Source organism: Macaca fascicularis, chromosome 3 (genome assembly GCF_037993035.2).
Source record: "Macaca fascicularis isolate 582-1 chromosome 3, T2T-MFA8v1.1".
In the NCBI taxonomy this organism is placed as follows: Eukaryota; Metazoa; Chordata; class Mammalia; order Primates; family Cercopithecidae; genus Macaca; species Macaca fascicularis.
This window is the reverse complement of record NC_088377.1, coordinates 59,562,306-59,590,006: the sequence shown is the minus strand read 5'-3', so window position 1 is coordinate 59,590,006 and position 27,701 is coordinate 59,562,306. Positions and strand designations below refer to the sequence as shown.

At 47.6% G+C, this 27,701-nt stretch overlaps 1 long non-coding RNA gene across 1 annotated transcript; it reads left to right on the top strand.

Annotated features, from left to right (window-relative positions):
* Positions 1-17,004: 17,004 nt before the first annotated feature.
* On the top strand, positions 17,005-18,250 carry LOC141409842 (uncharacterized). The gene is made up of 2 exons (XR_012432334.1): positions 17,005-17,126; positions 17,957-18,250. It is a non-coding gene; the product is annotated as an uncharacterized lncRNA (long non-coding RNA).
* The last annotated feature ends 9,451 nt before the right edge of the window (positions 18,251-27,701 follow it).

Sequence of the window (27,701 nt, the reverse complement as noted above, 5' to 3'; positions counted from 1 at the left end):
AGTGAGCTGAGATCGCGCCACTGCACCCCAGCCTGGGAAACAGAGCAAGACTTTGTCTCAAAAAAATAAAATGAGTGTATCCCTACCCATTTGGGAGCCCACATTCTTTCCACCTATGAAGACCACGCACACTTCACATATCACGCTAGTTGTTGATGATGGGGGAACTAGGGTGGTTTGAAAAATTGCAAGAAGAGGCTGGCCACGGTGCTCACACCTGGAGTCCCAGCACTTGGGGAGGCCAAGGCGGGAGGATCGCTTGAGCTAAGGAGTTTGAGACCACCGTGGGCAACCCCGGCTTTGCGAAAAATACAAAAATCAGCCAGGCATGGTGGTGGCACGTGACTGTAGTCCCAGCTACTTGGGAGGCTGAAGAGGGAGGACCACTTGAACCTGGGAAGTCAAGGCTGCACTGAGTTATGATCACACTCCGGCACTCGAGCCTCCTGGGCGACAGGGTGAGACCCTGTCTCAAAAAAAAAAAAAAAAAAATTGCCAGAAGACTTGGCAGTAAATCATGCTACATCCAAGGGGAAAGAAGCAGGGGTTGAGTTTTGCTGTTGACATTCAGCCTCTTTTCTCCAAATTCTTTTTTCTTTTCTTTCTTTCCTTCTCTCTCTCTCTCTCTCTCTCTCTGACTCTGTCTCTCTCTCTCTCTCCCTCCTCTTCTTTCTTTTTTTGAGACAGGGCCTCACTCTGTCACCCAGGAGGCTGGAATGTAGTGGTTCATTCATGGCTCACTGTAACCTTGAACTGCTGGGTTTAAGCAATCCTCCCGCCTCTGCCTCTCGAGCAGCTGGGACCACAGGTGCACATCACCATGCCTGGATAATTTTTTACATTTTTTGTAGAGACAGGGTCTTGCTATATTTCCCAGGCTGGTCTTGAACTCCTGTGCTCAAACGATTCTCCTACCTCGGCCTCCCCAAAGTGCTGGGATTACAGGCGTTCACCACCACACCTGGTGCCTCTGAACTCTTGCTCATTTAATAACAAACATTTCCCGGGATCCTCTTATTGCCGGTTGCTGTTCTAAGAGCTGGGTATACAACAGTTCCCAGACAGTGCTTGCCCTCTTGGCACTTACCTTCTAGTCGTAAGGAAACAAATACAACATCTGATGGCCGATCGTGGGGAGACGGAGAGGAGCAGGATAGAGAGGATGGACATGACACTTCAGCTGAGGTGCTCACAGAAGGCGTCTTGGGGCCGGGCGCGGTCGCTCACGCCTATCATCCCAGCATTTTGGGAGGCCGAGGTGGGAGGATCACCTGAGGTCAGGAGTTCGAGACCTGCCTGATCAACATGGCGAAACCCTGTCTCTACTACAAATACAACAATTAGCTCAGCGTGATGGCTCATGCCTGTAATCCCAGCTACTTGGGAGGCTGAGGCAGGAGAATCACTTGAACCCAGGAGGCGGAGGTTGCAGTAAGCCAAGATCACAACACTGTACTCTGTACTCTGCCTGGGTGACAGAACAGACCTTGCCTGAAAAAAAAAAAAAAAAAAAAAAAGACATCTTGAAAGAGGCGCCATTTGTAGACGAATATGGGGAGTTCTAGACCCAGGGACTCCATGTGGAGGCGGCAGGCTGTGCTCCTGGTGCACAGAAGCCATGCTCAGGTGTCCTGGGTCATTGCTAAGTGGAGACTAGAAGTCCTGTAGGGACGTGTCTCCCCATCTGAGGACAGGATTCCCCCAGGCTGCTGCCACAGGGACCCCAGGGGGTGGTCAGCAAGAGGCCTCACAGGGAGACACTCCTCCAGAGATGGTGCAAGAAGGGCACTCCCAGAGCTGAAGCACAGCATGCTGGGTGTGAGCTTAGACCCTGACTCCTACATGCCTGTAACTGTTGCCAAGTGGCTGAGCCTTTTGTTTTGTTTTTGAGATGTAGTCTTGTTCTGTTGCCCAGGCTGGAGTGCAGTGGCGCAATCTCGGCTCACTGCGACCTCCTCCCAGGTTCCAGAAGTTCTCCTGCCTCAGCCTCCCACCGAGCAGCTGAGATTACAGGCGCCCGCCACCACGCCCGGCTAATTTTTATATTTTCAGTAGAGACAGGGTTTCACTGTGATGGCCAGGCTGGTCTCGAACTCCTGACCTCAGGTGATCCACCTGCCTCGGCCTCCCAAAGTGCTGGGATTGCAGACGTGAGCCACTCGTCTGGCCGTGGCTGAGCCTCTTGTGTCTCAGTTCCCTCATCTGTAAAACAAGGATGGTGGGACTCTCTTTAATGTGGTGGGGGATTCAGCACGTTAACACAGTGGGTGGCACACAGTGAATGTTTATTTACTTATTTTTCGAGATAGCGTTTCATTCTGTTGCCCAGGCTGGAGTGCAGTGAGTGGCACGATCATAGCTCACTCCAGTGGCACGATCATAGCTCACTGCAGCCTCAACCTCCCAGCCTCAAGCAGTCTTCCTGCCTCAGCCTTCCAAGTAGCTGAGATTACATCCAGGCACCACCATATATAGCTAAGATTTTTATTGTAATTTTTTTTTAGAGGCAGAATCTCTAAAAAACCTGTACCCTTGACCTTGAAAGTTAAAAAAAATTTGGGCCAGGTGCAGTGGCTCATGTCTGTAATCCCAGCACTTTCAGAGGCCGAGGCAGGTCATGAGGTCAAGAGATTGAGACCATCCTGGCCAACATGGTGAAACGCCATCTCTACTGAAAATACAAAAATTAGCTGGGTGGTGGTGGTGCACGCCTATAGTCCCAGCTACTCTGGAGGCTGAGGCAGGAGAATCACTTAAGGCCAGGAGGTGAAGGTTGCAGTGAGCCAAGATCACGCCACTGCACTCCAGTCTGGTGACAGAGCGAGACTCTGTCTCAAAAAAAAAAAAAAAAAAAAAAAAAAAAATCAAAAGATATCATCCCAGCTTGGGCAACATAGCAAGACCCTATCTCCACAAAAAATACAAAAATTAACTGGGTGTGGTGGCATATGCCTGTAGTCCCAGCTACTTGGAGGTTGAGGTGGGAGGATTGCTTGAGTCCAGCAGTTTGAGGCTACAGTGAGCTATCTTTTTGGCACCAGGGACTGGTTTTGTGGAAGACAGTTTTTCCATGGATGGGGGGTAGTAGGGGGTGGTTTTGGGATGAAATTGTTCCACCTAGATCATCAGGCATTAGATTCTCATAAGGACCACACAATCTAGATCCCTCCAATGTGCAGTTCATAATAGGTGCTCTTATGAGAACCTAATGCTGGCCGGGCGCGGTGGCTCACGCCTGTGATCCCAGCACTTTGGGAGGCCGAGGCGGGCGGATCACAAGGTCAGGAGATCGAGACCACGGTGAAACCCCGTCTCTACTAAAAATACAAAAAGTTAGCCGGGCGCGGTGGCGGGCGCCTTCAGTCCCAGCTACTCGGGAGGCTGAGGCAGGAGAATGGCGTGAACCCGGGAGGCGGAGCTTGCCTCCCGGAGTGAGCCGAGATCGCGCCACTACACTCCAGCCTGGGCGACAGAGTCAAAAAAAAAAAAAAAAAGAGAACCTAATGCTGCCAGTGATCTGACAGGGGGTGGAGCTCAGGTGGGAATGCGATCAATGGGAAGTGGCTGTAAATACAGGTGCAGCTTCACTCGCTTGCCCGCTGTTCACCTCCTGCTGTGCAGCCTGGGCACTGGAGACCACTGAGCTATGATCACCCCACTGCACCCAAGGCTGGGTGACAGAGCAAGACCCTGTCCCAAAAAAGAAAAAAAGACCAGGCGCGGTGGCTCACTCCTGTAAACCCAACACTTTGGGAGGCTGAGGTTGGTGGATCATCTGAGGTCGGGAGTTTGAGACCAGCTTGGCCAACATGGCGAAAATCTGTCTCTACCAAAGATACAAAAAATAGCCAGGCTTGGTGGGGCATGCCTGTAATCCCAGCTACTTGGTAGGCTGAGGCAGGAGAATTGCTTGAGTCCAGGAGGCAGAGGTCATTCTTGTCTCCCAAGCTGGAGTGCAGTGGCGCGATCTCAGCTCACTGCAACCTCTGCCTCCCCGGTTCAAGCAATTCTCCCACCTCAGCCTCCCGAGTAGCTGGGATTACAGCACCTGCCACCATGCCTGGCTATATATTTGGGGTTTTAAATTTTTTTTTATTTTTAGTAGAGTCAGGGTTTCATCATGTTGGCCAGGGTGGTTTTGAACTCCTGACCTCAGGTGATCCACCCACCTCAGCCTCCCAAAGTGCTGGGATTACAGGCATGAGCCACCATGCCTGGCCCCAAAATACACTTTGCTTCAATTTAGTTTCATTGCTGGAAAATGCAGTGTATGTTAAGACTGTGCAAAAAATCCTTTCTGCAAAATAGAGTTCGGTTCAGGGCTCAAATGAGGATGAACATTTTTCATCTGTGTGAATGTTGAATAAGACACTGGAGTCCTGTGGAACTTGAGATGGATCTTTGCAGAGTCTGTGTCTGTAACCCAGGAGTGGGTTGCTATTATTAATATTATTTTTTAGATAGAGCCTCACTCTGTTGCCCAGGCTGGAGTACAGTGGCATGATCATAGCTCACTGCAGCCTCAACTTCCCCAGCTAAAGTGATCCTCCTGCCCCAGCCTCCCGAGTAGCTGGGACCACAGGCGTACACCACCATGCCCAGCTAGTTTGTTTTCTTTTTTCTTTTTTTTTGTCTTGCTATGTTGCCTAGGCTGGTCCTGAACTTCTGGGCTCAAGCAATCCACCTCCCTCAGCCTCCCAAAGTGCTGGGATTACAGGCGTGAGACACTGCGCCTGGCCACAGGTTGCTATTATATTATTGTGATGATCAGAAAACCCCCAAATTTCCAAAGGGATCTCAAGGGGGTGGCATCACCCACCACGGTTCTAGCATCCTGCCCAAGACAGAGCGGTTCCTCATTGCCTCAGCCTTTGACTTTCAACCCACCCTGGGCACTTAGGGCAGCTATCATTCCCTGCCCCCGTGGGCCAGGTCCACCAGCTGAGGGCTGTGCCTCTTCCTCAGGATTGACCTGACTGCCCTGCACCTCAAGATGCTGATGGCGGCTGAGGAGGGACTGGTCTCTTCCTAGCCGTCCTGGAGGGAGAGGGAATGAATCCAGAGGATGAACCTGCCCTAAGGATGTCCATTTGACACTCAAGAAGCCCAGGGTCGGGCGCGGTGGCTTCCGCCTATAATCCTAGCACTTTGGGAGGCCGAGGCAGGAGGATCACTTGAGGCCAGGAGTTCGAGACCAGCCTGGCCAACATGGGAAAACCCCATATTTACAAAAAAATGCAAAAATTAGCCGGGCGTGATGGCACATGCCTGTAATCCCAGCTGCTTGGGAGGCTGAGGCAGGAGAATCGCTTGAATCCAGTAGGCAGAGGTTGCAGTGAGCTGAGATCACGCCACTGCACTCCAGCCTGGGCCACAGAGCAAGACCCTGCCTCAAAAAAAAAAAAAAAACGAAGCCCAGGTTCCACCCAGGCAGCCATTGATGCTGGGAGACAAATGGTATACTTCTCTTATTTCCATCTTGTTTACTGCATGCATCCCCGCCCCCCCCCACCACACCCACACACACACACCCACACACACACATACACCTACACACACGTAAATCACAGAATGCCATGGGAACTAGAAGAGGGAGTAACTGATTGTAACCACTGTCATGTACATTTTTGTCATACCTAGATACATAATGATAGCCTATACTCTGGGGTATAAGAAATGCCACCCACAAAGTTGGTGGCACAACACAGCCATGCCGTGGATTGGATGAGATGTGCGACCTGTGTTGGATGATTCATGAGTGGCGTGAATTGGAAAGAATAAGCCAAAAATACACAGTGGGAAACCAAGAGGTTGGCCAGAAGTGTGTGATATCTAGAGGATGTGGGATATGCAACTTTCAGTGACAGTGACATTAGAGATCTTGGCCTGGGTTGGATTCTGGAAAAATGAGAGATGTCAAAAGTCTAAGCAAAGCAAGCCAGGCAAAGAAAATCCTGGAGGTGGGTCTGGCCAGGATCTGAGTGTCAGCAACAAATGGATGAAGTATTTTTGTGCCTGTGTGAGTGTGTGTGTGTGTGTGTGCATGTGAACGCGTATGTGTTTCTTAGCTGGGACCTTCCAGAGTACATCTTCGGGTAATTTTTCTTTTTCTTTTTTCTTTTCTTTTTTTTTTTAGAGACAGGGACTTGCTCTGTTACCCAGGCTGGAGTGTAGTGGTGTGATCATAGCTCACTGCAGCCTCAAACTCCTGGCCTCAAGTGATCCTCTCACCTTGGCCTCCCAAAACACAGGGATTATAGCTGTGAGCCACTCCACCCAGCCTATTTTCATGTGTCCCATTTATTTTATTTTATAATTTTTATTTTAGAGATGGGGTCTTGCTATGTTGGCCAGGTTGGTCTTGAACTCCTGGTTCCAAGCAATCTTCCTGCCTTGGCCTCCCAAACCACTGGGATTATAAGTGTGAGCCACTATGCCCGGACCATCTTCGTGTATCTTTTCTTTTTTTGAGACAGAGCCTCCAGGCTGGAGTGCAGTGGCATGATCTCAGCTCACTGCAACCTCCGCCTCCCGGGTTCAACTGATTCTCCTGCCTCAGCCTCCCAAGTAGCTGGGATTACAGGTGTGTGCCACCATGTCCAGCTGCTTTTTGTATTTTTAGTAGAGACAGGGTTTCACCACGTTGTCCAGGCTGCTCTCAAACTCCTGACCTCAGGTGATTTGCCTGCCTCGGCCTCCCAAAGTGCTGGGATTACAGGCATGAGCCTCTTCTATTTTTGAGACACTAGCCTCTTCTTTTTTTGAGACAAGGTCTTAGTCACTCAGGCTGGAGTGCAGTGGCTCAGTCATAGCTCACTGTAGCCTTGATCTGCTGAGCTCAAGTGATCCTCCTGCCTCAGCCTCCCAAGTAACTGGGACTACAGGTGAGTGTCACCACACCTGGCTTTTATTTTTTTTCTTTTTTTAGAAACAGGGTCTCATGATGTCACCCATGCTGGTCTTGAAGTCCTGGGCTCAAGTGATCCTCCTGCCTCAGCCTCCCAAAGTGCTGGGATTACAGGCGTGAGCCACTGTGCCCACCCCATCTTTGTGTATCTTAAGCCCCAATTCTATAAACCTGAAACATGCATACCTTATTTAGAGCAAATGATGGTGCTTTTCTCCTTGGTAGCCAGTTCCTGGTTTACTTATGTCTGAGTCATGGACAGGGAGTGGCTTACTGGGAGGCAGGATAACCTGTGCTTAGCAGGTTGGGTTTAGCATTAGGAGCTGGCTTGCCTGGGTTCAAAATCTGGCACTGACGCTTCTTTGGGTAGTTTTGGGCAAATTTCTTTAAAAAAAAAATAGATTTGGGGGTCTCACTGTGTTACCCAGGCTGGTCTCGAACTCCTGTGTTCAAATTATCCTCCTGCCTCCACCTCTCTAAATGGTGGAATTACAGGCGTGAGCCACCGCCCCCCGCCACACATTTCTTTTCTTCTTCTTTTTTTTTTTTTTTTTTTGAGACGGAGTTTCGCTCGTTGCCCAGGCTGGAATACAATGGCATGGTCTCAGCTCACTACAATCTCCGCCTTCTAGGTTCAAGCATTCTCCTGCCTCAGCCTCCCAAGAGGCTAGGATTACAGGCGCCTGCCACCATGCCCGGCTAATTTTTGTACTTTTAGTAGAGATGGGGTTTCACCATATTGGGCAGGCCGGTCTCTTGACCCACGTGATCCAAGCGCCCCGGCCTCCCAAAGTGCTGGGACTACGGGAGTGAGCCACCGCGCCTAGCTACAAATTTCATTTGTACTCTGTATGCCTCCATTTCATCATCTGTAAAAATAGGGATAATAATAGCACTTACTACCTAGTGTTCTTGTGAAGATTAAATGAATTAAGATATGTGAAGCCCGTAGATGGTCATTGTTTTCTGTAATTGGAGGAAGGGTGGTTAGAGTCAGCCTGCCTACCTCACACTCAGTCCATGCAGGGAATCAGGTGTGTGCGTGGGACAGTTTTTGCGAGTCAAAACTGCAAAACAGTTTGGCAGAGGCAGGAACAGAGCTGTGTTTACAAGCCCTGCCCCTGTCCTATTCATGCCCTTCCTACCTCAGTCCTGTGATACTGGAGGAGGGCAGGTGCTGGGTAGAGAAAGGCGAGTGCCTGCTAAGGCTGCATCCCCATGGACCTAGGTGAGAACAGGCACTTCTGCCTTCGTGCCCAAATGTTGCATTTTCCACTTCTTATGACCTTCCTGCTGAAGGATGCAGAGGGCTTGGAGCTCACCCAGCTGCAGTTTTGAGCCCCCACTGGTAATACCAGTACCTTGGAGTTAGGGCAGGGGAGTGAGGTCGTGGCTGCCCAGCCCTGCCAGAGGTTGCGGGGAGCAGTCAGCTAGTTATGTATTGAGTTCTGGTCCTGTAAGGCCAGCCCAAAGCTGCCTGGCTGGAGCCGGCCGTGGAGGGTGTTTGGGACTGGCCAGCCCTGTGGCAGTCTTGGGCTGGCACAACGGCATGGGTACAAACATGGCATGTGTATCAGTCCATTCTTGCATTGCTATAAAGAGCTACCTGAGACTGAGTAAATTATAAAGAAAAGAAGCTAAATTGGTTCACGGTTCCACAGGCTGTACAGGAAACATGGCTGGGGAGGCCTCAGGAAGCTTACAATCATGGTGGAAGGCGAACAGGAAGGAGGCACGTCTACATGGCTGGAGTAGGAAGAAGAGAGTGAAGGGGGAGGTGCCACATACTTTTTTTGGTTTTGTTTTGAGATGGAGTCTCACTCTCTTGCCCAAGCTGGAGTGCAATGGCAAGATCTCGGCTCACTGTAACTTCCACCTCCCAGGTTCAAGTGATTCTCCTGCCTCAGCCTCCTAAGTAGCTGGGATTATAGGCATGCACCACCACGCCCAGCTAATTTTTTTTTGTGTGTGTGTATTTTTAGTAGAGATGGAGTTGCCCCATGTTAGCCAGGATGGTCTTGATCTCCCGACCTCGTGATCCACTTGCCTCGGCCTCCCAAAGTGCTGGGATTACAGGCGTGAGCCACCATGCCCGACCATTTTTGTATTTTTAGTAGAGACGGGGTTTCACCATGTTGTTCAGGCTGGTCTTGAACTCCTGACCTCAGATGATCCACCCGCGTTAGCCTCCCAAAGTGCTGGGATTACAGGTGTAAGCCACCGTGCCCGGCTGGTGCCACCCACTTTTAACGAGATCTCGTGAGAACTCACTCACCATCATGGGAACAGCAAGAGGGAAATCTGCCCCCATGATCTAATCACCTACCACCAGGCCCCTTCTCCAACACTGGGGATTACAATTCAACATTAGATTTGGGCGGAGACACAAATCCAAACCATATCAGCATCTCAACACAAAAATACCCCTAAAACTGCTGGGCATGGGTGGCAGTGAGCTGAGATCGCACCACTGCACTCCAGCCTGGGTGACAGAGTGAGACTGTCTCCCAAAAAAAAAAAAAAAAAAAAAAAATTAAAAGACCCAGGGAGAATAATCTTACGAAAGAAGTTTTCACATTATATTCAGATTTTTTCTTTTCTTTTTTATTTTTTTTGAGATGGAGTCTCACTCTGTCACCTAGTCTGGAGTGCAGTGGCACGATCTCGGCTCACTGCAAGCTCCACCTCCCAGGTTCACGCCATTCTCCTGCTTCAGCCTCCCAAGTAGCCGGGACTACAGGTGCCTGCCACCACGCCCAGCTAATTTTTTGTATTTTTAGTGGAGATGGGTTTTCACTGTATTAGCCAGGATGGTCTTGATCTCCTGACCTCGTGATCTGCCTGCCTCATCCTCCCAAAGTGCTAGGATTACAGGTGTGAGTCACCGTGCCCGGCCTGCAGATTATTTATTTATTTACTTAAGAGACCAGGTCTCGCTCTATTACCCAGGCTGGTCTTGAACTCCTGGACTCAAGCGATCTTCCTGCCTTGGCCTCTCAAAGTGTTTGGATTATAGGTGTGAGCCAGTGGACCCAGCCATCTTCAAATATTGAAATCACTGAAAGGCAACCTGGTTACCATTTTCTTGCCAAACTTTTCAGTCAGAGCAAGTAATCTGTGTTTGCCCAGCCTTCAGGTTAGTAGACTCGAGTGGAGACTGGGCCATGTTCCAGGGAGCCACCTCAGGCCTTTTGACCCGGAACACACAGTTGATTACCACAGCCCAGGGCAATAGAGAACTCACTCCTGTGACTTGAAATGGTAACTTTAATGGTGCTGGACATTGCCCTAAGTATGTATGCACATTATCTCACTTAGCTCTTCACCAGTGGATGAAGTATCTATAAGCAGCCTCCTTCCACAAATACATTGAAGTTTAGTGAGATTAGATAAATTGCTCACATGTCTTAGCAAAGGCTTTCTGGTATGAGTTACACAAACGAACTTGAGCTGAATCTTTTGCAAAGACAAAGACAAAATTCTAAACTTCTTAGAGAGACAATCGTATCTTCTTAGCAAAAGTTATTCGTTTTGTGTGGTTGCATAAGTCTCTCTGTCTCTCTCTCTCTTTCTTCCCCCTTGTGTTGAGAGATAGAGGTTCTAGAGAAGGAATGGAAGAATCGTGGGCTGGGCAGACACCCTAAAATGTGCCTGCTGCATACCAACTTTACACAAGTAGTAAGATTTAAATTCCTGTCTTTCCAAATCTGTTTCAAATAGACTCTGGACTGGTCGGCCGCGGTGGCTCACACCTGCAATCCCAGCTGTTTGGGAGGCCGAGGTGGGCATATCACTTTAGGTCAGGAGTTCGAGACCAGCCTGCGCAACATGGTGAAACACCGTCTCTACTAAAAACACAAAAATTAGCCGGGTGTGGTGGCAGGCGCCTGTAATCCCAGCTACTCAGGAGGCTGAGGCGAGAGAATCACTTGAACCTGGGAGGCAGAGGTTGCAGTGAGCATAGATCACACCACTGCACTCTAGCCTGGGCGACAGAGCGAGACTACTCCAGCCTGGGCAACAGGGCAAGACTCCGTCTCAGAAAAAAAAAACCAAAAAACCAAAACACTAAGCAGGCCAGGCACAGTGACTCGCGCCTGTAATCCCAGCACTTTGAGAGGCTGAGGTGGGCGGATCACCTGAGGTCAGGAGTTTGAGACCAGCCTGACCAAATTGAGAAACCCTGTCTCTACTGAAAATACAAAATTAGCCAGGCGTGGTGGCGGGTGCCTGTAATCCCAGCTACTCAGGAGGCTGAGACAGGAGAATCATTCGAACCCGGGAGGCAGAGGTTGTGCTGAGCCGAGATGGCACCGCTGCACTCCAGCATGGGCAACAAGAGTGAAACTCTGTCTCAAAAACAAACGAACAAACACCTCTGGGCTATTCCCACTTCCATAACGCTTTAAAACAAATCTGTCTGATACTTTCTTTTAAAGTCTCTGTCAGCCTCTCAAGACGGCCATCACATCTATGGCCATAGCCCTCTGAAACACCCCAGCTCACCAAAAGGACCACCAGGGTTTGAGAAAATCTGTGGCAGATCTTGCTGGGCTGAAGTCTTGTGTGCGTTTATCTCTCGGCATTTCTGTTGTGTTCCTCCCTACGCCCCCAGCTCTGAACTGTCTAAATGTCTGTTCTTACCTGTGATCTACAAACTAGAATAGTGAATCTGAAATTTTGGCGTGCATCAGAGTCACTTGGAGAATTTATTGATTTATAAATTTACAGTTTATTGAGTTTAAAAATTGCTGGGCTCCGTCTCTGATTGATTAGGTTTGGAATGAGGTTTTAAGATTTTGCTTTGTTGTTGTTGTTGAGTCGGAGTCCCACTCTGTCACCCAGGCTGGAGTGCAATGGCGCGATCTCGGCTCACTGCAACCCCCGCCTCCCGGGTTCAAGCAGTTCTCCTGCCTCAGCCTCATGAGTAGCTGTGATTACTGGCGTGTGCCACCACGCCTGGCTAATTTTTGTATTTATAGTAGAGATGGGGTTCCGCCATGTTGGCCAGGCTGGACTCGAATTCTTGACCTCAGGTTATCTGCCTGCCTCGGCCTCACAAAGTTCTGGGATTACAGGCGTCAGCCACCGCGCCCGAACAAGATTTTGCATTTTTAACAAGTCCTTGTTACCTATGCAATGGATGAATTCAGTCGCTTGGTGGATGACGGCCCAATGACCACAACGAAGGAGAATTTATCTAGAGAATTTTATTACGTGCAAGAAAAACTGGGGACAGCTCCCAAAACAGTGCCGCTTGGAGGATGGGGCTGGGTTGGCTTTTATAAGCCTAGGGTAATGAGTCATGATATGATTGGATCATGTAGTCAGGTGATGCCAGGAGGTGTGATCTGACTGGATGTTGCAGTGGGGGTGACGCCAGGGCTCAATCTGATTGGATCCTGGATCCTGGTGGGCTGTGTCTGCTTCTTAATTCAGTCCCCATGCCCCCATCCTAGCACTTAGGTTACCCCTGTGGTTGCAGGCTTGGTTCGTCTGGGCATGCTCAGGTTACATAATCTGGGGGTCCCAGGCAACTGATAAACTAACAACTTTGTTACATAAAAGTTGAACCAGATTGGTCTAGTGCAGCTACAGGCGCGGTGGCTCACGCCTGTAATCCCAGCACTTTGGGAGGCTGTGGCAGGCGATCCTAATGGTGTATCCCCACTTTGAGAACTACTGAACTAGAAGAAGCCAAAGTCACGAATACATCCCCTAATGCAATGCCTCACACCTAGCAGGCGATCAATACATGCTTATTGTATAAACTTCCTAATGCAGACAGTTCAATTTTTCTCTATTTCTTCATGTCGATTTAATTACTTAGATTGGAGTCTTTGTCCAAAACATGCTATTTTAGAATTAAGGTGGGTGGGGGGAATAATTGTAATACAAAGTTCTGTTTGCCTTTATTATTTATGTATTTATTTATTTTTGAGACGGCGTCTTTGTCACCCAGGCTGGAGTGCAGTGGCGCGATCCTGGCTCACTGCAGCCTCCGCCTCCCGGGTTCAAGCGATTCTCCTGCCTCAGCCTCCTGAGTAGCTGGGATTACATGCATGTTCCACCACGCCACGCTAATTTTTGTATTTTTAGTAGAGATGGGGTTTCACCATGTTAGCCAGGCTGGTCTCGAACTCCTGACCTCAGGTGATCCACCCACCTTGGCTTCCCAAAGTGCTGTGATTACAGGCGTGAGCCACTACACCCGGCCCTATGTTTGCCTTTATAAATAAGATTTTTCCTTCCTTCCTTCCTTCCTTCCTTCCTTCCTTCCTTCCCTCCCTCCCTCCCTCCGTCCGTCCGTCCTTCCTTCCTTCTGCTCTTTCTTTCACTCTTTCCTTCCTTTCCTTCCTTTCTTTCTCGGAGTCTCACTCTGTCGCCCAGGCTGGAGTGCAGTGGCACGATCTCGGCTCACTGCAAGCTCCGCCTCCTGGGTTCACGCCATTCTCCTGCCTCAGCCTCCCGAGTAGTAGCTGGGACAACAGGCGCCCGCCACTACGCCCAGCTAATTTTTTTGTATTTTTAGTAGAGACGGGGTTTCACTGTATTAGCCAGGATGGTCTCGATCTCCTGACCTCATGATCCGCCCGCCTCGGCCTCCCAAAGTGCTGGGATTACAGGCGTGAGCCACCGCACCAGGCCGCTCTTCTTTCTTTCTAATGCAAAGTACTTTAATGCTTAATTAAAAAAAAAAAAAAGTGTTTCAATCGGTTGGGTATGGTGGCTCACGCCTGTAATCCCAAGACTTTGGGAGGCCAAGTCAGGAGGATCGCTTGAGCCCAGGAGGTTGAGAATAACCTGGGAAACATTGTAAGACCCCGTTTTATTTAAAAAAAAAATGATTTCAATGACCGGGCACGGTGGCTGATGCCTGTAATCACAGCACTTTGGGAGGTCGAGATGGGCAGGTCACGAGGTCAGGAGATCGAGACCATTTTGGCTAAAAGGGTGAAATCCTGTCTCTACTAAAAATACAAAAAAATTAGCTGGGCATAGTGGCAGGCGCCTGTAGTCCCACCTACTCCGGAGGCTGAGGCAGGAGAATGGCGTGAACCCAGGAGGCAGAGCTTGCAGTGAGCCAAGATCGCGCCACTGCACTCCAGCCTGGGCGACTGAGTGAGACTCTGTCATCAAAAAAAAAAAAAAAAAAAAAATGGTTTCAATACAGAAAATGCCCGATCCTGCCATAAAAAGCTATCTTGATATAGCTGGGCCACTGCATTGCAGGAGTAGATGGGGTGTGGCAGCTGTGGAAGTTGTGCAGTGCTCAGCCTGTGCAACCACATGTGGCAGCCTGGTGGAGAGCTTCTCTGCAATAAATGGTAATGAAATATTTCTCTCCCTCCCCTGCTTTCAAAGCTTTTTTTTTTTTGAGATGGAGTTTCACTCTTGTGGCCCAGGCTGGAGTGCAATGGTGTGATCTCAGCTCACTGCAACCTCTGCCTCTCGGGTTGAAGCAATTCTCCTGCCTCAGCCTCCCGAGTAGCTGGAATTACAGGCGTGCGCCACCATGCCCAGCTAATATTGTATTTTTAGTAGAGACGGCGTTTCTCCATGTTGGTAAGGCTGGTCTCAAATTCCCAACCTCAGGTGATCTGCCCGCCTTGACCTCCCAAAGTGCTGGGATTACAGGCCTGAGCCACCTACACCTGGCCTCAAAACTTCTTTTGTTAAAATGTTTGGGCTATTTTTAAGTAACCTTTACAGTCTCATTTAATTTTTCCCTGCTTCCTTTCCTTTTTTTTTTAAATTAATTTTTAAAATTGAGACCGATTCTTGTTCTGTTACCGAGACTGGAGTGCAGTCGCACAATCTTGGCTCACTGCAATATCCACCTCTCAGGTTCAAGTGATTCTCCTGCCTCAGCCTCCGGAGTAGCTGGGATTACAGGCGCCCGCCACCACACCCGGCTAATGTTTGTATTTTTAGTAGAGACGGTGTTTCACCATGTTGGCCAGGCTGGTCTTGAACTCCTGACCTCAAGTAATATGCCTGCCTCCGCCTCCCAAGTGTTGGGATTACAAGCATGAGCCACTGCGCTCAGCACTTTCCTTTTCTCTTTATGTGACTTACTAAACCACTTGACAAAGAAGCTGAGGTTATTAAGTTCTTCTTTTTACAAATAAGGTGAATGAATCATAAGCCCATGTCTACTGTTTTATTTACTGAATTAGTGTTCTAAAAATAAAGCAGCACTGTCTTAAGGCCAACATTTGTATCTAAATTCTGGGCCCTGAAATGTAATTGTGCACCTGGGCCCTTATTTAACTTCAAATTCTCCATCTGTGAAAGATGCATAATACCAGGTCTACTTTGCAGACAGTTAGGGTAAATAAGATGATGTCTGAAAACCACTTGAGACACACAGTTGCCATGTTCTGTATACTGATGTAAAGTAGGAAATTAGCAAAACATGCAGGGAATATTCAGCTATATTCATTACTGTGTTTGGGCAAAATATGGTAAAGAAATTACCCAGAATAGTTTCTCTGAAGATGTTTGGGTATACTTAGTATGCCTTGCAAACCTTGGAATTGGAGGCTGGAGTGCAGTGGCCCGATCTCAGCTCATTGCAAGCTCCGCCTCCCAGGTTCACGCCATTCTCCTGCCTCAGCCTCCCCAGTAGCTGGGACTGCAGGCCCCGCCACCATGCCTGGCTAATTTTTTCTATTTTTAGTAGGGATGGGGTTTCACCGTGTTAGCCAGGATGGTCTCGATCTCCTGACCTCGTGATCCACCCACCTCGGCCTCCCAAAGTGCTGGGATTACAGGCGTGAGCCACTGTGCCCGGCCGGACTTAATTTTTACTTAGAGAATTAAGCATCTACAAAAAAACTAGCCGGGCGAGGTGGCGGGCACCTGTAGTCCCAGCTACTCGGGAGGCTGAGGCAGGAGAATGGCGTGAACCCGGGAGGCGGAGCTTGCAGTGAGCTGAGATCCGGCCACTGCACTCCAGCCTGGGCGACAGAGCGAGACTCTGTCTCAAAAAAAAAAAAAAAAAAAAAAAGAGAATTAAGCATCTAATTATTACTACAAAAAAGTAGATTAAGGCCGTGCGCCATAGCTCACACCTGTAATCCTAGCACTTTGGGAGGCTGAGGTGAGTGGATCACCTGGGTTCACGGGTTTGAGACCAGCGTGGCCAATATGATGAAACCCGGTCTCTACTAAAAATACAAAAAAAATTAGCTGAGCGTGGCCGGGCGTGGTGGCTCATGCCTGTAATTCCAGCACTTTGGGAGGCCGAGGCGGGCAGATCATGAGGTCAGGAAATCGAGACTGTCCTGGCTTACACAGTGAAACCCCGTCTCTACTAAAAATACAAAAATATTAGCCGGGCGTGGTGGTGGCACCTGTAGTCCCAGCTACTCTGGAGGCTGAGGCAGGAGAATGACGTGAACCTGGGAGGCGGAGATTGCAGTGAGGAGAGATCACCTCACTGCATTCCAGCCTGCGCAACAGAGTGAGACTGTGTCTCAAACAAACAAACAAACAAACAAACAAAATAGAAGATTAAGTTTGGGCAACATAGCAAGATCCTGTCCCTACAAAAAATTAAAATAGCCAGGCGTGGTGGCACAAGCCTGTAGTTCTAGTAACTCTGGGGCTGAGGCAGGAGGAGGGATTGAACCTAAGAGTTCTAGGCTGCAGACAGCTATGATTGCACCACTGCACTCCGTTACAGATGTACACATGTACTGAGTCATGATGGAAAATGGATTGATTTAGAAATGTTTGGGGATGATGGCTTGCTCATTTGCCCTTCTATGGTTCACTATAGCCTAGACTATTTGGAGAAAAGCAAAACATTTGAAAGCTGAAACATTCAAAACATTCAAAGATTCAAAGCTGAAATCTGCGATCCATGCCATGAAATTCAAGGACAAAAAAAAATGGGGCAGTTATTTTAGTAGCACCAAGTCCTTGGGCTGCTGGATCCCAGCCTAGGAGGAGACGGACGTGAAGAAAAGTAAGGGCCAGCACATTTTGACTGTTCTGGGGAAAGGGAACTGCAGCAAGAAGTAACTGCTCTGCTCAAAACACTCCTATTCTCTCTCTCTCTCTTTCACTCTCTCTCTCTCTCTCTCTCGACAGAATCTCACTCTGTCGCTCAGGCTGGAGTGCAGTGGTGCGATCTCAGCTCACTGCAACCTGTGCCTCCCAGATTCGCATGATTCTCCTGCCTCAGCCTCCCGAGTAGCCGGAATTACAGGTACCCACCACCACTTTCAGCTAAGTTTTTGTATTTTTAGTAGAGAAGGGATTTCACCACTTTGGCCAGGCTGGCCTCAAACTCCTGATCTTGGGTGATCTGCCTGCCTCAGCCTCCCAAAGTGCTGGGATTATAGGCATGAGCCAGCGCGCCCAGCCAGCCTCTCTTTATTGGGTGTTTTCCATCCACTCTCCATCTCTTCTGCCTTTCCTTTTAAATCTCATCACTTCCTTGCAAACTCTCCTAAATAGCTGTTAAAGGCAAATGCCTCCTAGTGCCTGAGATAAGTATAAGACAGCTTGAAACAAGTAATCTGCAATTTTTTCCTGGGCTTTCCCTTCTCACAACAGAGCCTATGTCACCTGTTGAGGTAGGTACTGAAACTGACTCAATTGTTCCTAGAGCAGATGTGTGTGGTTTCTTTTGAATAAACAGAGAAATTGACCCTTCTAGCCTGGTGTGGTAGAGTGTGCCTGTATTCCCAGCTACTTCGGAGGCTGAGGCGGGAGGATCACTTGAGCCCAGGAGTTCTGGGCTGTAGTGCGCTCTGCCAATCAGGTGTCTGCACTAAGTTTAGCATCAACTTCCTGGGAGTGGGGGACCAGTTCAGGTTGGAGACTGAGCAGGTCAAAACTTCTGTGCTGATGAGTAGTGGCATCATGCCTGTGAATAGTCACTGCACTTCAGCCTGGGCAACATAGTGAGACCCTGTCTCAAAACAAAACAAAACAAGATAAAACAAAAGCAAAAGCAAAAACAAAAACAAATTGACCTTTCCAGTCTTGAAATTTGAGAAAGTGACATTTGTCTTATCTGAGTTCCTTTCTCAGGAAATCAACCATCAGGGCTCCCAGATGGTATCAAGGAACTGCAACTTACCAGATAACTGCATTTGGACAATGAGATGCCAGACCCCTCCTCCGTCATAATGGCCTAAGGGACCACTGCTGCCTGTTGACCAACTCCTCTTCCTTACCCCTCCCTAATTCCTGTTTTCCTGCATGTAGTTATATTTCTTCCTTCCTATGTAAACCCCTAATTTTAATTGGTCAGGGAGACGAATTTGAAACTGATCTCCCATCTCCTTGGCTGGAGCACCCAATTAAAGCTTTTAAACCCTGGCACTACTGATTGGCTTTCTGTGCAGCAAACAGCAGGACCTACACCAAACCCCTGGCATTTTGGCAACAGCACTGGTCATGCTAGGGAAAAAGTTCAAGATCTCAACTTCCAAGACCCAGGGAAGCCTCTCACAATTTCTAAAGGGCAGGGCAGAAAAGGTCTTTGAAAGTGAAGCTGAAATGAGAAAATGCAATTTCACTTTACATTTTCCAGAAAGCTTATTACATTAGTATTTGCATATGCTTTTGAAAACTTTATTTATTTATTTATTTGGAGACAGAGTCTCACTTGTCACCCAGATTGGAGTGCAGTGGTGCGATCTCGACTCACTGCAACCTCTGCCTTTCAGGCTGAAGCGATTCTCCTGCCTCAGCCTCCTGAGTATCTGGGATTACAGGTGCCCACCACCATGCCCAGCTGATTTTTATATTATTATTATTTTTTTTTTTTTGGAGACAGATTTCGCTGTTTCCTTCTTGTCACCCAGGCTGGAGTGCAATGGCGCAATCTTGGCTCACTGCAACCTCCACCTCCTGGGTTCAGGTCATTATCCTGCCTCAGCCTCCTGAGTACCTGGGATTACAGGTGCCCACCACCACATCCAGCTAATTTTTTGTATTTTAGTGGATCACCTCAAGCGATCCACCAGCCTTGGCATCCCAGAATGATGGAATCATAAGAGTGAGCCACTGTGCCCGGCCTAATTTTTGTATTATCAGTAGAGATGGGGTTTCACCACGTTGGCCAGGCTGGTCTCAAACTCCTGACCTCAGGTGATCCGCCTACCTCTGCCTCCCAAAGTGCTGAGATTGCAGGCGTGAGTCACCGTGACTGGCTGAAAACTTTATTTCAAAACGAATCATGCTGGTTGTAATGCGCTTGTGTAGGTTATGTGTGTATTTTTCCACAGATTTTTTCTATGCTCTTTCAACCATATATAAACCTGTACACGCATATTCAGGGTTTTTCCTCCAAAAAAGTTACAGAAATGGGATCACACCATAATACATTCCTCCATAGTTTTATTCCCTCTTCCACCTCTACCCCTCCTCCACTTACTACCATGGACGTCGCTATAGGACATACAGGAAGACGTCTCATTTGTAAAACTATACTTAATATTCCATAATAGGCTGGGTGCAGTTGCCCACGCCTGTAATCCCAGCACTTTTGGGAGGCTGAGATGGGCGGATCACCTGAGGTCAGGAGTTCAAAACCAACCTGGCCAAAATAGAGAAACCCTGTCTTTATTAAAAATACAAAAATTAGCCGGGCATGGTGGTGCACGCCTGTAGTCCCTGCTACTCAGAAGGCCAAGGCAGTAAAATCGCTTGAATCCTGGAGTTGGAGGTTGCAGTGAGCTGAGATTGCACCACTGTACTCCAACCTGGGCAACAGGGCTAGACTCCATCTCAAAAAAAAAAAAAAAAAAAAAAAAAAAAGCACAGTAAGATGTTACAATTTGGTTAACTACAGGTTGAGCATCCCTAATCCGAAAAACCCCCAAATTAGAAACATAATGCCCAAAGGAAATGGTCCCTGAGCATTTTGATTTTTGAATTTTTGAATTAGGCATGCAAATACGCCAAAATCTGAAAAAATACCTGAAATTCAAATACTTCTTTCCCAAGCATTTGGAATAAGTGATACTCAGCCTGTATTTGCTATTGGTGGTCATTTTCAGTTTTCACTAATACAAGCAGAAAATAACATTGTACACATATCCTTAGAATTTAGGTAATTTTATTTCTGGCAGATAGACGCCTAAAGAGCAATCAATTGCTGTATCAAATGATGCACATGGCCAGGTGCAGTGGTTCATGCCTATAATCTCAGTGCTTTGGGAGGTCGGGGTGGTAGGATTGCTTGAGGCCAGGAGTTCGAGACCAGCCTGAGCAACATAGCAAGGCTCTGTATCTATGAAAAATTTAAAAAAATTATCCAGGTATGGTGGTACCTACCTGCAGTCCCAGGTACTCAGGAGGCTGAGGCGGGAGGATCACTTGAGCCCAGGAGGTTGAGGCTACAGTGAGCAGTGATCTTGCTACTGCACTCTAGCCTGGGTGACAGAGCAAGACCCTCCTCCTCAAAAAAAAAAAAAAAAAAAAAAAAGTGCGCATATTTAAAAATTTTAAGATACCACCAGACCAGGTGCGTAATCCCAGCACTTGGGGAGGCCGAGACAGGTGGATCTCCCGAGGTCAAGAGTTTGAGACCTGGCCAGGCATGATGGCTCATGCTTGTAATCCCAGCACTTTGGGAGGCCGAGGCAGGCAGATCATGAGGTCAGGAGATCGAGACCAACCTGGTCAACACAATGAAACCCTGTCTCTACTAAAAATACTAAAATTAGCTGGGCATGCTGGCGGGTGCCTGTAATCCCAGCTACTGGGGAGGCTAAGGCACGAGAATTGCTTGAACCCGGGAGGTGGAGGTTGCAGTGAGCTGAGATCATGCCACTGCACTCCAGCCTGGGTGACAGAGCTAGACTTCATTTAAAAAACAAAACAAAACAAACAAACAAACAAAAAACAGAGTTTGAGACCAGCCTGGCCAACATGGTGAAAAAAATTATCTGGGTGTGGTAGCACACACCTGTAATCCCAGCTACTTGGGGAGGCTGAGGCAGGAGAATCGCTTGAACCCAGGAGGCAGAGTTTGCAGTGAGCCAAGATCATGCCACTGTACTCCAGCCTGGGCGACAAAGGGAGACTCCATCACAAAAAAAAAAAAAAAAAAAAGAAAAAGAAAAAAATAAAAAAAGAAGATACCACCAAATTACTTTCCTGAAAGGTTGGAGCCAGTTATACTTCCATCAGTAAATGCATGAAAATGCCTGTTCCCTCATATCCTCGCCAATATCACAATTAATCTTTCACCTTTTCTTCAATATGATGGGTAGAAAATGATTTCTCATCATTTAGCATTTCTCTGAGAGAAGTTGAATATCCTATTTTGCATTTATTTTTAAATTAGTGTATCAATTTTCCCCGTGCTCAGGAGTGAATATTAGACCTTTTTCTTGGTTGGTCCTAACTTATTGGCATTTTACCTGTCTTACCTGTTGCACATATTTTCTCTAGACGTGATTTTTTTTTTTTTTTTTTTTTTTTTGAGACAGAGTCTTATACTCTGTCACCTAGGCTGGAGTGCAATGGCACAATCTCAGCTCACTGTATCCTCCGTCTCCCGGGCTCAAGAGATTCTCCTGCCTCAGCCTCCTGAGTAGCTGGGATTACAGGTGCGTGCCACCACGCCCAGATAATTTTTATTTATTTTATTTATTTTTATTTTTTGCATTTTTAGTAGAGACAGGGATTTATCATGTTGCCCAGGCTGATATTGAACTCCTGACTTTAAGTAATCAACCAGCTTTGGCATCCCAAAGTGCTGGGATTACAGGCATGAGCCACCGTGCCCAGCTGAGCCATAATATCTTTAAACTTTTTTTGAGACAGGGTCTCACTGTGTTGCCTAGGCTGAGTGCAGTGGCCTGATCATGGCTCACTGCATCCTCGACCTCTCAGGCTCAAGCAATCCTCCTACCTCAGCCTATCTAGTAGCTGGGACTACAGGCAGTTAATTCTTTTTGTTTGTTTGTTTTTGAGACGGAGTCTCGTTCTGTCGCCCAGGCTCAAGCTGGAGTGCAGTGGCTCGATCTCAGCTCACTGCAACCTCTGCCTCCCGGGTTCAAGCGATTCTCTTGCCTCAGCCTCCTAAGTAGCTGGGACTACAGGCACGTGCCACTGTGCCTGGCTAATTTTTTGTATTTTTAGTAGAGATGAGGTTTCACCGCGTTAGCTAGGATGGTCTCCATCTCCTAACATCGCAATCCGGCCGCCTTGGCCTCCCAAAATGTTGGGATTACAGGCGTAAACCAGTAAACCAGTAAAATATGTGTGTGTGTGTGTGTGTGTGTGTGTGTGTGTGTGTGTGTATATATATATATATATATTTTTTTTTTTTTTTTTGAGACAGAGTTTGCTCTTGTCGCCCAGGCTGGAGTGTAGTGGCAGGATCTTGGCTCACTGCAACCTCTGCCTCCTGGGTTCAAGAGATTCTCCAGCCTCAGCATCCTGAGCAGCTGGGATTACAGGTGGCCGCCACCAGGCCTGGCTTTTTTTTTTGAGTCAGTGTCTCGCTCTGTCACCCAGGCTGGAGTGCAGTTGGGTGATCTCAGCTCATTGTAACCTCTGCCTCCCTGTCAAGCGATTCGCCTACCTTAGTCTTGCGAGTAGCTGGGACTACAGGCGCCCGCCACCACGCCCAGCTAATTTTTTGTATTTTTAATAGAGACGGGATTTCAGCGTGTTGGCCAGGATGGTCTCGATCTCCCTGACCTCGTGATCTGCCCACCTCGGCCTCCCAAAGTGCTAGGATTACAGGCGTGAGCCACCTCGCCTGGTTGTATAATTTTTGTATTTTTAGTAGATATGGGTTTTTACCATGTTGGCCAGGCTAGTCTCAAACTCCTGAGCTCAGGTGATTCACCTGCCTTGGCCTCCCAAAGTGCTAGGACTATAGGTATGAGCCACTGCGCCAGCCAAAATATAATTTTCTCTACATCATTCTAGGAGTCTAACTTTGTGAGACATATAGCCAAGTATACAGATGTCATTTAGCAAAATTCCTCATTCCTTTCTCATCGTATTGAAATATCCATAAACTATAGTTTACTGGGCAACATGACGAAACCCTGTCTCTATTAAAATTACAAAAAAATTGGCCGGGCACGGTGGCTCACACCTGTAATCCCAGCATTTTGGGAGGCTGCAGCGGGCAGATCACCTGAGGTCGGGAGTTCGAGACCAGCTTGGCCAACATGGAGAAACCCCATCTCTACTAAAAATACAAAATTAGCCAGGCGTGGGTGGTACATGCCTTTTAACCCAGCTACTCGGGAGGCTGAGACAGGAGAATTGCTTGAACCCGGGAGGTGGAGGTTGCAGTGAGCCACGATCGCGCCATTGCACTCCAGCCTGGGCAACAAGAGCAAAACTCCGTCTCAAAAAAAAAAAAAAAAAAAAAATTACAAAAAATTAGCCAGGTGTGGTGGTGTGTGCCTGTGGTTCCAGCTACTCAGAAGGCTGAGGTGGGAGAATCGCTTGAACCCAGGAGGTAGAGGTTGTGGTGAGCCTGCAGGCTCCAAGAGGATACCTATTTTCCTACACATCCCGGTTTTTGAGACAGAATTTAGTTCCTTTTAGGCCCCCATATTCTTGCTGGTTGTCATCTGAGGGGTTTTCCCAGCATCCAGAGGAGGCTGCCTGCATTCTTGGGCTCACAGCTGGATTCTCTCCTATCCACCACCAGCAATGGTGGGTGGAGTACCTCTCACGCTTGGAATCTTACCTGCCCCTTCCATTTGGATCTCTCTGAACCAGTTCTGCCTTCCTCTTTCATTATTAATTTTTATTATTTTTGAGAGGAGTCTCGCTCTGTCGCCCAGGCTGGAGTACAGTGGCACGATCCTAGCTCACTGCAATCTCTGCCTCTTGGGTTCCAGCGATTCTCCTGCCTCTGCCAATTGAGTAGCTGGGATTACAGGCATGCGCTGACACACCTGGCCAATTTTTGTATATTTAGTAGAGGTGGGGTTTTTCCATGTTGGTCAGGCTGGTCTCGAACTCCTGATCTCAAGTGAGCCGCCTCCCTCCTCCTCCCAAAATGCTGGTATTGGAGGCGTGAGCCACCACGCCTGGCTCCACATCCCGTTTATATTCATTCTCTTCCAGGGGAAAACCAAGAATCTGCAGACTCAATTAGGAAGTTGGTGAAACTGATGAATTTCCTGGAGTATTTGGAAGAGGCCCTGGGCAATTCAACCATGTATGCTCAGAGTGTTGTGACATAGTTCTTGGGTAGAAGCTGGAATATCCAAGCTGATAAAGATTTGGCTCAGGATTATACTTTTTTAAGGTCAGAACTGTTGATACTATAAAATTGTATTTGGAATATTAATTTTGAAGGTATCGTCTTGGGTAAATACATGCAGAGATGAAAATCAGCATAAAAGTCAATGGCCTTCATCATCCTAGCTGTTTATTTTGTTATTGTTTTGAGACGGAGTGTCACTCTGTCACCCAGGCTGTAATGCAGTGGTGCGATCTTGGCTCACTGCAACCTTCGCCTCCTGGGCTCAAGCAATTCTCCTGCCTCAACCTCCTGAGTAGCTGGGACTACAGACATGCGCCACCACGCCCAGCTAAGTTTTGTATTTTTAGTAGAGACGGGGTTTCACCATGTTGGCCAGGCTGGTCTTGAACTCCTGACCTCAGGTGATCCACCCACCTCAGCCTCCAAAAGTGCTGGAATTAAAGGTGTGAGCCACAGTACCCGGCCTGGAATATTAATGTTGAAGGTATCGTCTTGGGTAAATACATGCAGAGATGAAAATCAGCATAAAAGTCAATGGCCTTCATCATCCTAGCTCTTTAAACTCGTTAATGGCAAACTATGTGTCCACAACCAGTTCCCTCGTTCAGCAGAAAAGCATTTTCAAATGGTCAATACCTCGAATGCCAGTGATGTAAGGGTCATAAACAAAATTGGTAATGAGGAACCTAATTACCACCCGAATCATTGGGCATCTCACGACATGGGCTTGAGGGTAGCATGCAGGTTAAACTCATGTGTGTGGTTGTTTACAGTATGAACAGTGGAAAGCTCTGGCTGACCTGACAAAAACTCTATCCCAGCTTTCATGATGGACTTGAACAAAGGTCACTGAACAAATTCTTCATCACTCATCCTCCTTCTGATGACTTGGGCCCTCATTGAGATAGCATGTTTATTTATTTTATTTACTTTTTTTTTTTTTTGAGACGGAGTCTCACTCTGTCGCCTAGGCTGGAGTGCAGTGGCACGATCTCAGTTTACTGCAACCTCCGCCTCCCAGGTTCAAGTGATTCTCCTGCCTCGGCCTCCTGAGTAGCTGGGATTACAGGCACGCGCCACCACGCCCAGCTAATTTTTGTATTTTTAGTAGAGACGGGGTTTCACCATGGTGGTCGGACTGGTCTCGAACTTCTGACCTTGTGATCCACCCGCCTTGTCTTCCCAAAGTGTTGGGATTACAGGTGTGAGCCACCGTGCCTGGCCTATTTATTTTTAAATCTATTTATTTATTTATGTATTTATTTTTTTGAGATGAAGTCTCTATCTGTTGCCTAGGCTGGAGTGCAGTGGTGCGATCTTGGCTCACTGCAATCTCCACCTACTGGTTCAAGTGATTATCCTGCCTCAGCCTCCTGTGTAGCTGGGATTATAAGCATGTGCCACCACACCCAGCTAATTTTTGTATTTTTAGTAGAGACGGGGTTTCAGTATGTTAACCAGGCTGGTCTCGAACTCCTGACCTTGTGATCTGCCCGCCTCAGCCTCCCAAAGTGTTGGGATTACAGGTGTGAGCCACCACATGTGGCTATTTATTTATTTAGAGATGGAGTCTTGCTCTGTTGCCCAGGCTGGAGTGCAGTGGCTGGGTCTCAGCTCACTGCAACCTCTGCCTCCCAGGTTCATGAGATTCTCCTGCCTCAGCCTCCCGATTACAGGCACGTGCCACCATGCATGGCTTTTTAAAATTTATTTATTTATTTATTTATTTTAGACGGAGTCTTGCTCTACCGCCAGGCTGGAGTGCAGTGGCAGGATCCTGGCTCACTGCAATCTCCGCCTCCTGGGTTCAAGCGATTCTCCTGCCCCTCAGTCTCCCAAGTAGCTGGGACTACAGGCACGTGCCACTGTGCCCAGCTAATTTTTGTATTTTTACTAGAGATGGGGTTTCAGCATATTGGCCAGGATGGTTTCGATCTCTTGACCTCGTGATCTGCCTGCCTCAGCCTCCCAAAGTCCTGGTATTACAGGCATGAGCCACCACAGCCAGCTAATTTTTATATTTTTAATAGAGACTGGGTTTCGCCATTTTGGCCAGGCTGGTCTTGAACTCCTGACCTCAGGTGATCTGCCCACCTGGGCCTCCCAAAGTGCTGGGATTATAGGCGTGAGCCACTGTGCCTGTCCCACATACGTTTATTATTTCAGACATTTACTCCACATCTACTAGGTCCAAAGCATGGTGGGATACACACACATTGCTACTCTTGCCCTTAAGGAGTTCACAGTCTAGCATGAAGGCAGATAATTAAACAGCTCTAATACAAGGTTGAATAAATCCAGACCTATGAAGGAATTTAAGTAGAGTACTGGGTTCCAGCAACTGGAGCAAGTTATTGTGTATGGGGTACAAGGCAAGCTTCACGGAAAAGAACTGTGCTAAAAGAAGAGGCCTAAGTCTGAAATGTCATTGTGACCAAATGCACACACCATCAGCTTGCATTGAAAAAGTCAAATAAATCAATCCTTAAAATAATCCATTATGGCTGTGGTACTGGGAAGATGATCATGAACCAAAAATGTTAAGTTCTTTGATAATGAAATTAGTATAAAATTTAAAAAATAAGTTTAAATGATGACTCAGATGTGATCTACATTTGACATTTCTTGAAGTTACAGCTTTTTAGAAAAAATGAATATTCAGAATCAGAAAATCTTTGAGATGGGGTCTGGCTCTGTTGCCCAGGCTGTAGTGCCGGGGTGTGATTTTAGCTCACTGCAACCTCTGCCTCCGGGGCTCAAGTGATCCTCCCACCTCAGCCTTCCAAGTAGCTGGGACCAGGTGCACACCACCATGCCTAATTTTTTGTATATTTGGTAGAGACAGGGTTTCACCCTGTTGCCCAGGCTGGTCTCGAACTCCCAAGGTCAAGTGATTCGTCCGCATTGGCCTCCCAAAGTGCTGGGATTACCGGTGTGAGCCACTGTGTCTGGCCCCAGAAAATCTTAAGGAAATGTTATAATAAATGTTTATATTTTCCTACTAAGATAGAGCTATTGATATATTGAACAAATACCTGTATCAAAACAGCAGCCCAGCTTTAGCATTAACAGAAAAAGGGCTCATTCTCATGTTATCAAACAAAAATATATTTTGTTAATATTATAATAAAAAATTTTGACTTCATAATCTCAATTGTAGTTATTTTAAACTAAAGGGACATTTCTGAGTTTGTATTAGCAGGGAGTTCTGTGTGCTTATAAACCAATCAGTACCTTTTCAAGTCGAGAAGTCTGTTTTCAGTTAAAATAAAAACTGCCGTCCAGAAATACATCTGTATGTTTGAGTGAATCTAATTTATCTTCTAGAATATATCTCTTTTGAAATAGATTTTTTTTTTCGGAGACTGAGTTTCACTCTCACCCAGGCTGCAGTGCAGTGGCATGTTCTCAGCTCATTGCAACCTCTGCCTCCTGGGTTCAAGCGATTCTCTTGCTTCAGCCTCCCAAGTAGCTGGGACTACAGGTGTGCACCACCATGCCTGGCTAATTTTTGTATTTTTAGTAGAGATGGGGTTTCACCATGTTGGCCAGGCTGGTCTCAAACTCCTGACCTCA